The 11,488-nt window shown below is 39.9% G+C and overlaps 1 long non-coding RNA gene across 1 annotated transcript; it reads right to left on the bottom strand.

Moving 5' to 3' along the window:
* Positions 1–494: 494 nt before the first annotated feature.
* LOC142030720 (uncharacterized) lies at positions 495–8,383 on the bottom strand. Its single transcript, XR_012650246.1, has 5 exons — positions 8,233–8,383; positions 3,455–3,626; positions 3,127–3,360; positions 1,988–2,087; positions 495–635 (listed from the first exon to the last, which is right to left on the bottom strand). It is a non-coding gene; the product is annotated as an uncharacterized LOC142030720 (long non-coding RNA).
* Between the last annotated feature and the right edge of the window lie 3,105 nt (positions 8,384–11,488).

The raw sequence follows: 11,488 nt of genomic DNA, 5'->3' as shown, positions 1-11,488 counted from the left end.
CTATGTTAGAAAGCATGTAATATTATACAAATATATATATATTTCCTCAAATGATTCTATAAACCCACAGGAAATTTTTTTTACTTAAGTAGGAAGGAGAAAATCTATATCTTGGAGAGTGAAAAACAAATTAAAGGTTCTTGAAGGGTGTTTCTTAACATTTACCAGTGTTTTTCCCCATGGAAAAGATGAAAAATTAGCTTGAACCATAGAGCTTTTGGTCTTTTGCAATCCTTTCCTTTTTTTTTCCTCCCACAATGAATATAGATTTTTTTTAATCCTATATAGAGAGATTTCACATATTTAAATTTGAAAGCTTTCTTACTGCTACATGAGATTGCTTTAAATTAAAAATGCATACGGGACTTACCTATGCAACCAAAATGGACTAGCATACAGGCCTAAGCAAACACCATATGAATCTGAGTAATTTTTGGAGCGTGTTTTTAGAGTCTATAACAAAATAATCCTGGCATCAAGAGAAATACCGTGCTGTCAGGCTTCCCGTGGTAAGATAAGAATCTTTGCTGTCTGCTTCTATTAGGCTACGCGCAGGAAAACATCAGCAGTCATTAAGGAGAGCTTTGCCATCTCCCATCTGGGTCTCATCACTGCCTCACGTATCGCACAGGACCCTGGAAAGTGCAAGAGGAAAAAATGCTCCATGCCTCCGTGCAGCAGCATTGCTCCGGGCGGGGGGAGAGACATACTCTTATTTTACTGCTCTGTGCTCCTCTTCTGAGCTTGAGTTTGCTCAGCTCGGACTCCTCCACTCCCTGTCTCTTTTGTGATTTTTCAGGCATTTTGGGTTCCCTTTGCATCGCCAGTTTATGGGAGTTGGTCACCGTGCTCACCACGAATAAACTCCTTCCTGCGCTTACACGAGGGCTACGACGCGCAGAAAACTGATGTTACTGCTGTTCAGCATGGGGATCAGGTGCTACTTTTCATGGAACAAAATAGCAAATTCTAGAGAAAATATTATATTTCTATGTAACCTATTTTAAGGATGCTATCAGCCAAATCACTTCTGAAGCGTAACCTTAAGGTTAAAAAAACGAACAGGGATTCAAAAATCTCGGTTAAATTTTTTTGGCATAAATTACTTAATCTTTAAAACACTCAATTCTCTGCCATTAAAATGGGGACGGTGCTATTTCCTCCCTCTCCCACCCTTTCCCTACACTGCCTGTTCAAATGTAAAAATCCGGAGGAAGAATCTTCTCCGTCTCTATGTTTGGGAGACCTCGCATGTGGCCAAATACTCATTTGAAGCCTAGAAATACAAGGCAAATCATATTAGCAAGATAGATTTATGATGCACCTGATTAAAAATAAAAGCATTGATGGGTTAAAACAATTCAAATTATCAAACTGTAATAGTTAAATTAGCTAAAAATAACAAAATTCTTACTTAGATATTCGCTATTTACTTTTTCACACACTCTTGAACACCCATTTCAAATCCCTATTTTGACGAGAATTCCTCTTAGAGGTTGGCTTGCAGGGATATTTGTGGGAAATGAAGACCAAAAAGGTTAAAAATTAATTCATTTAGAAAGACCTATGAACATTTGTGAAAAATGCTTTAATTACCATATTTCAGCTACAGGTCAATAACTGAAAACCAAATATTCTATTAATAGTTAATGAAAGGATTGTTTGCTTAGGAAAAAAATGTGAATTGCGTTTGCAATTCTAACTCACCTAATTCACTCAAATATGTGCATGACTTCTGTGGTTTTGATATTTTTGTAATTTTGCTTTTGAGGACTTCCCATTGACATTAAATGACTGGGTTTTTTTGAGTTTTGCCCAACAGTTCAAATATTTGAAGAGCATTATACCATAGTCTTATACTAACCCTCAGAAACAACCTCCTAGCCAGACCCACGTCCCACAAACGCACGCGCTTGCAGCAATCTCGATGCCGCCGTAAACCGCAGCAAGGACCGACCCGTCGGTGCCAGGATTCGGCACTGCTCACCTTGGTCACCGGGAGCGTGTCGCCGCGGTTGGAATGATGTAGGGGACAGAAAGTTCTTTGGGGACCACTTGGCAATGCGGACAGGGACGTAAGATGAGACCTGGATGAAAATAAAGCAGAATTTTTCCATTTTTTTCATGCATTATTAAAATTGAGATTTTAAAAATTAAAACTTTATTTTTCCTTTAAAAAATGCAACAGATGTGTGCGAAGACAAAGCCGGTGCCTGCAATACCTCGTGGAAGCCGTTTTATAGTTATGTTAAGCAGTTACCGGAGGAGAGCACAGTGGAATGACTGCATGTATCTGTCATATGTTAATTAGGGGAATCTGTATAGAGCCAAGTTTTATAACCTTGTTCAATTTTAAGAGGTTTTTACAGTTACTGAATGCATTAAAAACCAGAAAATGTTATGGGGATTGTCCATTGAATTCTACACACTGGAAAGCTCACTTGTTGGGCCTACGGGGAGAGCTGATTTAGTTTTGCTATATAGCCATATGAGTACAACAAGCAAAACAACGGTATAAAACTGTGCAAATCGGAGTCGGCGTAAACCACAAGGCACTCAGCAATAAAACTTAATTTGACTGCAAAAAGCAATTTATAAAAGAGGGCTCTTGAACATATCTGGTTCCTCTAATCATATCTAATTATGGATAGATATGTTCTGTATGTAGAGCACCAGGAAAGACGTCGCATGTTCTCGAGCTGCAGTGGTGAATGCTGGAGCCCTCACTCGGGCAATATTCCCCCTTAAAGCCAGTCTGCGTTTTGCCTCGGGACTGCAGATCAGACCCCAAGAAAAAGAGATTTGGGTGAAATGTCTTAGATAAGCGGAGGGATTGCCCCGCGAGTGACAGCAGCAGAGAATAAAACGCGGCACTTTTCACGTGGCGGTTTGGTGGCTGCAGCAGAAATGACCCCATCCACTTTGTTTTCATCAGAGGAGCCATCCAATTAACCTCAATGGGGCTACCACCCTTGCACGCCTGCAGGGAGGATAGATACCCTCTCCCCTCTGCCCGAGCCCCTTCCCACTCAGGTTGGCCCTGCCAAGGGCAGAGAGGACCCCACCACCGCCACCACCGCCACCATCGCACAGGGCAGTAGGTCCCCCCAGAGAACCCCTGGGTACCTCCCCAAATCACAGCCAAGGTGCCCAGCAGTGGCTGGAGTGGTGTCTGCTCTGGTTTTTCACCATCAGGCATCCAAAACAATTATTTAGTTCCCAGCTGGAATTGGGATTTTGCAAGGAAGCTGGAGATCAGGGCAGAGGCAGGACCTTCTCCCAGGATGGACTGCAGGATGCTCCGACGAGCTGCTGGGGGACAGCAGAGGGGACCCTCCTGGGTGTCCATGGCCAACGAGGCTGGAGGAGGCAAGAAAGGAGAAGGTCAAAATTTGGGATTCAGCACCCACCCCCGAGGGGCACCCAGAAGCATGGGGTCAGTGGCAGCACGCACCATCAGCAAGGAAGCAAGCGGCCACGGTGTGAATTATCACTGCGTAATTCCCAGACAAATTGAGCTAATAAAGCTGTGGCCTAATTAAACCCCATCCTTTGCTCCCTCCCTTCTTCTCAAGGCAGTGCAAATCCATGCAGTGTTTTCACTTCTAGGCAGGGAATCCTGGAGCCTTTTGCCAGAAAAAAAAAAAAATATTTCCATTAAAGTGCTTCTGCATTTCTGTAAGCTGGGCCCTGCAAGACCTTCAGGTGAAATGGTCTGAATAAGCAGAGAAGATAACAGCAAACAAATTCAACACATGATCAAAAATTTTTTGTCACGCAGTTACTTAGTAATTATGTCAGAAATGGGCCAGGTTGTCCAATTAACTCCACCAAAACTGTTTAGACCGGAGTGACAAACAAGATCTGAATGAGCGTAAATTTTAAAATGAGCAGGGTTGAATACACAAATGAGGATAGTGATATGCTATGGAAATTTCATATGCCTGAAATATACTCACACAACAAATACAATTAAGATTTGGCACACCACCCTTATTTCAGGAGATTTAAAATGTAACAGCGACAAATAACATGTTTTCCACAAGAAAAATGTGAAGCAGCAGCTTGATCTGTTCCCAGTTTTCACAAGCAAAGTCCCGTCTATTATAATCTTGTTTTTCTCAGCCATAAACACAGTGTGAAAAAAAAAAAAGAGAAATTTATCTTGAATATGGTTATAGTTATTATTTACCTTCTGGGGATTTATTAAGCATGTGTTAGGAGTTTAGGTATAAAATGAAATTGTTTTTTCGCTACATGGATGTCTTCTGTGACTATCTGTAAAATTTCATTAAGGTGTTAGACTTGATATTGCAGATCAAAGTAATCCCAAGAGATTAAGGAGACCCTGCTAATTGACTAAGGTCATGTACTGCACTTCCCACTGGCACTTTGGCCTACATTGACAACAGAGGAGCAGTCCCATCTCAAAGGACCGTTCTATAAAAATACCATTTTCTTTATCTGTAGTCCAGTTTTCACACCGCTATGATAACAAGGGATTTCATAAATCCAGGTGGACTGATTAGAGTTTTGAGTATGTAACTTTCTGAGTAAAAAATATACATGATACTTTTGAACAATTTTGACATTTTATCTTACCCTTTAAAACTCACGGGAACATATTGCACGTTAGGTGTTTAAGAATAAAAAGTGTCAGCATATATAGCAAGTTCCATCATTCAAACTTGGCACTAAAGAGGATATTGAAAGCGTTGCTGCAGACCATTAAAACCAGCTAATTTACAACCAAAGACATTGTTGCATGAAGTGCCAACTTGGTCAATAATTAGGGCTTGGAATATATATCCAGCTTTGACAAGAGAAAGTTCCTGAAAACCTTTCCCTGTTGATCAAAACATACACTATATTGCTCTCAATTGGACAGTCACTGTTAGCTCCATATTGTGATATTATTGAAAATTATGGACTATCGAGGGGGCGTGGTGAGGAATTATTACTGCTGTCAGCGAGATTTGTGAACCCATTGCTGAGATATGTGCTCCCTCTTGGATCCTATGCTTTGAAATGTGAATGTTGGAAAAGTTGGAGGGAATTCAGAAAAGAACTACAGAAATGAAGCACGATTTGGAAAATATGGGTCTTTTCTGTCTTCATCATGGGAGAAGTAAGGAACTCATAGCCAATTGACCAGAAGTTTAAGGGTAAGATTTACAGTTGCATGAAAATAATCGGGGGAGCTCAGATCATACAGCTCATTAATTTAGCAGACTACAAATAAGGATAACTGACAACAGCAAACCGAGTGAGAAAGGTGCAAATTAGAAATTAGCTGCCATTTTTTAACTCAGTAAGTTATACACCAAGTGATTTTGCCGGTCTTCTTTCACTGAATGTCTTAAAACCAAACTTGGGGTTTTTTGTTGTTTTTTTTTTTTTTCCTAATAGTATGCTGTTTCAAAAAGGGGTTTTTAGGTCTGATTCACTGGTTGTTTTTCCTCAAGTTTGTCCAAGTTCTTCTTGAAGGGAAGATTCAAATTTGAGGCAATGTCACAAGCGATGGGTACATTGCTTATGTACTGGGTACATTTTAATGACATTAAGGGATGTAACAACCACCCTTCCATTCACCGGATGAAATCCCCCTCTAAGCAGAAGGATAGTAGAAGGCTTATGACATACATAAAATGTGTGTCGTTTGCATGGAGATGAATTTCAGACTTTAGAAGCCAACAGAATCACATTTTCCATTATGTTCACCCAGCAGAACGGATTTCATTAATCAGCCTATCATCAAGAGCTCAGTCCTACCACATTACTCACACTAAGTAATACCTAAGATGCAAATAGGTCCACTAAAGCAAAGGACGCATCTGGAGAAGTTGTGTCGTTCTATAAGTAAAGGTGCTTTAATGGACTTTGAGAAATCCCTAGTTTCACAAATGAAATTCTCATACCCTTTCAGCTCTTCAGAAAGGTCTTGAATAAATAAGTGATTCAACAGAAGTATTTAATCGCCTATAGGACTGGAGAACTATGAAAAAAGTTAAACTGTTGAACGACGTACCTGATGAAAACAGGTAAAATTTACCATATACTACTTCTTTAGCTCAAATAGACAGTTCAAAATTCCTTTTCATTCAGCAATTGACGTTGAACTCTTTAAGCCACCATTTTGAATAAGGTACAGGAGGCCTTAAATCCTAGTAATATGGAGAGGCTTGGTGTAGATGAGGCTTTTTTACTCTTGATCCATTGGAATTCAACATGCTGCCAGTATTTTTATGTTCCATATGCCCATTTAACGATCCTATTGCCTGGGAAGGCTAGGTTTATCTATTATAAGTAATAACTGTCTTTATACTGAATAAAATGTTTGTTTCCTATCTTGCTATAATTTTCCTGAAGTTGGCTGGATGCTATATTTTTCTTGCTTTATATCCTAAACAGTACTATAAAGTTTGAATGATCAAACTGACTAAACAAAGCATGAGAAATCCCAACTTTTGTACTTGCATCACATTGCCCTCTGGTAAATCCTTCCAAGTTTTTCGACCTTCTTTTTCTCCAAATGTAAATGAAAAGTAAAAAAAATTATTCTTCCCACTGAATTGAGTACTTGTGTATTATTCCTTGCAAAATGCCTAACAGATGTTAGGTGATTTTTGTACCTTTTCACATAGCTAGTTTGTTAGTTGTTTCATATTGCCATCAGTGGTATGTGAATCATTTGAAAGACTCTTTGGGATAAAATGTGGAAAAAGAATGGTATATTTGTTAATTGTTGTTTCCGTTCTTGCTATGATCTTTGGCAACACCTACTGGTGGTAGTATGCAGTGCTGTAGCCACTCTACATATATGCCTTCAACATATAGACCTTCAACTGGCCGCACAATCGCTATCCAACCGCAAAGAGCACGGACTCAGTCAGTGGACTTGAAAATATCAGGCCAAGTTCATGAAAGCATTTGCATAGGCTTTACAGGCTCAAACACTCTTTCATATTAAAATGTGCCTGATTTTGTTTATCAATGCATCCACTGTGATTTGTAAAAGTTGCAATTTTATGGTAACTTAAACCAAAGAGAATTTTGTACACAACACCTTCAGCACACTTTCTAGTAACAAGGTATTTTGAGCGGCAAGATAAATAACGTTTAGGCATCTAATAAAAACTGGTCTGGGGTTTTTTTTGGTCTCAAATCCTCTTTTTTACATAGTACAGCAGCAAAGCCTTGTATTGTAGGTGAAAGTCTGTAAATCTGCAGTAACTGAAAAATAACAGAAGGCGCAGCAGCATTCTTTATGTTAGTCTATATTGATCGGCTCTAATGAGCACCAGTGGAGCTGTAGCTAATGGTGGTATGTCTGGTGTTAAGGGCAAATGTGGGAGAAGATTATCAACCCAAGGGGTTTAACAGTTGCTGGACTGCCCTCAGCCCTCAGGGCAATGATGCACTTGAGAGGTCACTGTATCAAATGAGGGAAAAGATTCAGCTTGTGCTGCTGGAAGAAATGCAGCAGGAGCTGTATTTTAGCCGAGACTACAGGCATCAACAAAACAGTTACTCTGCCGTTCGTTTCTTCCCCTCTCCTTTCCCCCGACCACCATCTACCTAGTGTTGCATTTCTAATTAAGAATCATAACATCAGGGATCTGGTAAGGGATAGCACAGAGCTGCTCCAAATTAGTCAGGCTTGAATAGGCGCACGGACAAAGTAGGCACCTTGGCACAATCAGTGCAAGGGACTCACGCGAACGCCGAGGAGAATGACAAGTTACGGGGCAGAATGCTTTTACACCTGATGCCTGTTTATTACCTGGGGGTGTCACGCTGCCATTTGATGTGAATTTGCTTGATATTTCATTCACTGTGTTGCTTGCCACCCCCTTCCGAGATCTGAGAGGGGCGAGATGAGTGACCACCAGAGCAGGGAAGGCCACTGGGCTTCAAGGGAAAGTTAACTGGCAGATACGAGAGAATGCTTGCAGTAAAATGTTAGTGCAGAAAGGAAGCTACAGGTATTCAAAAAGATAAAAATGAACTGAGAAATGCCTTGAGGTGTATGGCATGTTGCACTTTCTATGCTTTAATAGCATAATGGAATAATTTTAACCATGTGAGGCTCCAAAACACACCAAGAATGTCTGTTAAGAACCAAGCAGTGAGATTTCAAATATTTATCACAATAAATACTAAAATATATACCTATAAAAAAAGAAACAGAGTATTTTACTTAATGTTGTAAATAAGCAAATTAAATATTACCTTAGCTCCATTATGCCATGGTACCCTGTGGTTATGGCAAATTATTTATTAGGTCTTTAAAAATTCTAAGACATGGATTCCTCTTGTTCCTTAGAGACCGATGATGGGTCAGATTATTAAAAAAATCTTCACAGTTCTAATTTTTTTGCAGTGTTAATATGCAATAAGGCTGACTCTAGCATTCTTTGTTCCAGTCAGGGATGTTCCAACCAGAGTTTTGCCTGAACAAGAATGAAGCAAGTCAAGATTTGGTCAAAGACGAAGAATATTTCCTACCACTGTCAGCAAAAAATAAGGCTTTAGACTGTTATCGGGATGTTGACATGAAAATACCTGAAATAAGTGGAGCAGGCACTAAAGCTGGCATGCACACTCACTGGGAGCAATGAGGCTGGAGACGATAAGAAACATTTTCTGCAAAGAAGCAGGAGCTGACACATCCGACGCTCGCTGCCTGATGGGCTCCAGCTCAGGGGTTTTATGTCTGCCGGCTCCCACCACTGTCCATTAGACAGGCGCCCGCACCAGGGATGCTGCAGCCACAAGTGACACTAATGTGCTCAACTATTGACACTGGGGAACCCACAGAAAAATGTGTTCATACCTGTGGTTGCATGCACGGTTAAAAAGAGAACCAGTCTGGCAAAACAGAATGAGGGAGCTTGCATCCCCGGCGCTTCATCTGTCCCTATCCACATGCCTTGTTAATGCTGAAGTTTCCAAGAATCCTAGCAAAAAAAAAAATACCCACGTTATTTTTAAAGTACATCCTAAGAGTATTTATGCATTTCCTGCTGTAGTTTGAATTCACACTTGGTTTAGGCAACACCATGCTGTTCCTTTACAATAGGAACCTATGAGCAGGTTATGTGGCAAATTCATGACATTCATTTTCCACAGACTTGACATCATAAGCAGCTTTCTAATTCATAGAGTTACTGAGATTTCTTCCAATCGGAAATGCTTGGTTGCTATGAGCGGTGCAACGCGAGCAGAAGATGGCCATATCTGCTGAGCCTGCAGAAGTGTTACTGTAATACTGACTTATTGACAAGACCGAGGCTGGGTTTAGAAGCTTCAGAGGAAAAACAAGATTCCCAGCTCAAGATGAAGCAAAGAGCTAGATAGCATGTTTCAAGTGCGTGCTCACCCTCTTCAAATGTTTTTTAGGTCAAGATATTTGTTTAAGTATGTGGTTTTCTCCTGCTCATATTTCAGTCTTAAGAGCCCGGTTACCCGTGTAGAATTGGATACCCACACACACAAAGGACTGGTGAAGTTCGAGAGGTGGGACCTTGTTTTTATTCACGGACTTTTCAAATACTCTAAACCACTTCCACACTCTTTGTTATTGAATTTTATGTTTGGACATATTTCATCTTAAGAAGGTCATAGACAAGCTTTCAGAGGCCTTTATTCTTCTCATGACAGAAGTCACAATTTCTGTCTATACAGTAGCAAACTCCATAGTACAGAAGGACCAGTTTCAAATTATATTTAGAAAAAAAGATCTCTATGCACCTAAGTGAAACATTTTGGCAAAACATTTCTCTGAAAGGTTAATGAGGCTAATAGAACAAGAACAGTTCTGTAATTACTTTTTTCTTAAGGAGACTTTACAGTTTTGTAATGCATTATTTAATTTATTTCATACCTTTTGTTCAACATGCTGTACCTTTGGACAGATAAATGTCTGGGATTTGAGATCAGCTTTTATTGGTTTAGCTGAACTGGCAAGTAAAGTCCAGGTAAGAAACAAGTGTTGTTGAATCATTTGATATTTCTCTTTCCACAGCTGTATCTCTTTGGTTTGAGGTAAGTACCGTGTGTGCATTAGAGAGTTCATCAAAGCCTGCAGAAGAACGAAGTGGAAATGCGCATCGCAGCACTGGCAGGACAATGGGTCTATACTGGGCTTACTTGGGACCCTGCTATATTTACCCATACCATGGATGCTAACTCCAAAATCTAATTAGTCAAAAATGCCCCTTCCAAAGCAAATAGAAAAATGTAAACGAGCACAAACTTCAATGTTACCAAAAAGCTAAAACAAATAACTCGGTGATCATAATGACATTTAGACAGCAGTTTTAGAAGTGATTGGTTTACTCGGATCTTTTGCTGTGACAGGTGTATAAGCATACGATCATACGATCTGGCTCTGCAATGTCTGCAACACAACTCCCTTGGAGTTTAATGATGTGGGAGTCCAGCTAAGGGACCTATCTTTTTCTTTTTTTTTTAATAGTTGGTATTGACTAGTCATTTTGAAATGTTTGCTTTGAAAAGGACATGCTATTTATTTTTTCTTTCCATTTAAATATCAAAAATAAAAGATCTTGCTTTAGCTCAAAACTAATCCATACAATGAATAACTACTCGGTGGCATAACAAGTTTCCTCGCTCAAGTGAAGAAATATTTTCAGCTCTGGAGATTAAGCAGCCACAAAATCTACCTCTTCACCCATCAGTCTCAAAAAATCTTACCCAGTCATTATAATCTAGTCAGTAAATAAAATTTTGCTGGTATTTTTTTTTTCCACATGCATTTCAACCACTTAAATGAAATGCAACTATTTCAGGGGTTTATAGGAAATGCACAATATTTTCTTTGCACTGGAGGTTCTCACTTTACAGTATCCTAGCCTTCACCCTTTAAACACCACTAAATCCCATAAGTGATCCCAAGATGATGCTGTTTAGCACGGTACTATTATTTTCAATGAAGCAGCAAGTACTGCTGCACGAGCACTTGAAAATGCATGAGTCTTGCCAGGTTGTGAGAGGAACCCACAACTTGAACCTTGTACATTGTAGAGACAAAAAAAGAGGAAAACCCCTCCAAAACCAAAAATCATGCTAATTTAGAGCCACTTTAGAAATTAGTCTGTATTACCATAAAGCCTGTTCCATATCTACAAATCACATGGAAATCCCCTCTTAAGGAAGCATCCCCTTTCCTACTTATTTACTGACCTCCTTCTGGATAGCATTGGCTCTGCTCTCTGCATCCTAACATCTTCCTAACACCTCCTGGGGAATCCAGCCACAAGGATCCTCCCGTACACTTCCCTTACGGAAATAACATCCATAACCCATGTCAGCCATGGTGGGGTGAGAAAGTTTCCTCGTCCTAACTGTCCTGCTTGGAGCATCTTGCTGATGATTCAAAATAGGTAAAGTGCCAATTAAACCATTCAAACTCAAACCAGCACAACTGGCCATAGCTTCTCAGCAAAGCGGTTCTGCCATTTAC

The sequence above is a fragment of the Buteo buteo genome, chromosome 4, assembly GCF_964188355.1.
Source record: "Buteo buteo chromosome 4, bButBut1.hap1.1, whole genome shotgun sequence".
Taxonomy (NCBI): Eukaryota; Metazoa; Chordata; class Aves; order Accipitriformes; family Accipitridae; genus Buteo; species Buteo buteo.
The sequence above is the reverse complement of the archived record's forward strand: the minus strand, read 5'-3'. Positions and strand labels throughout refer to the sequence as shown.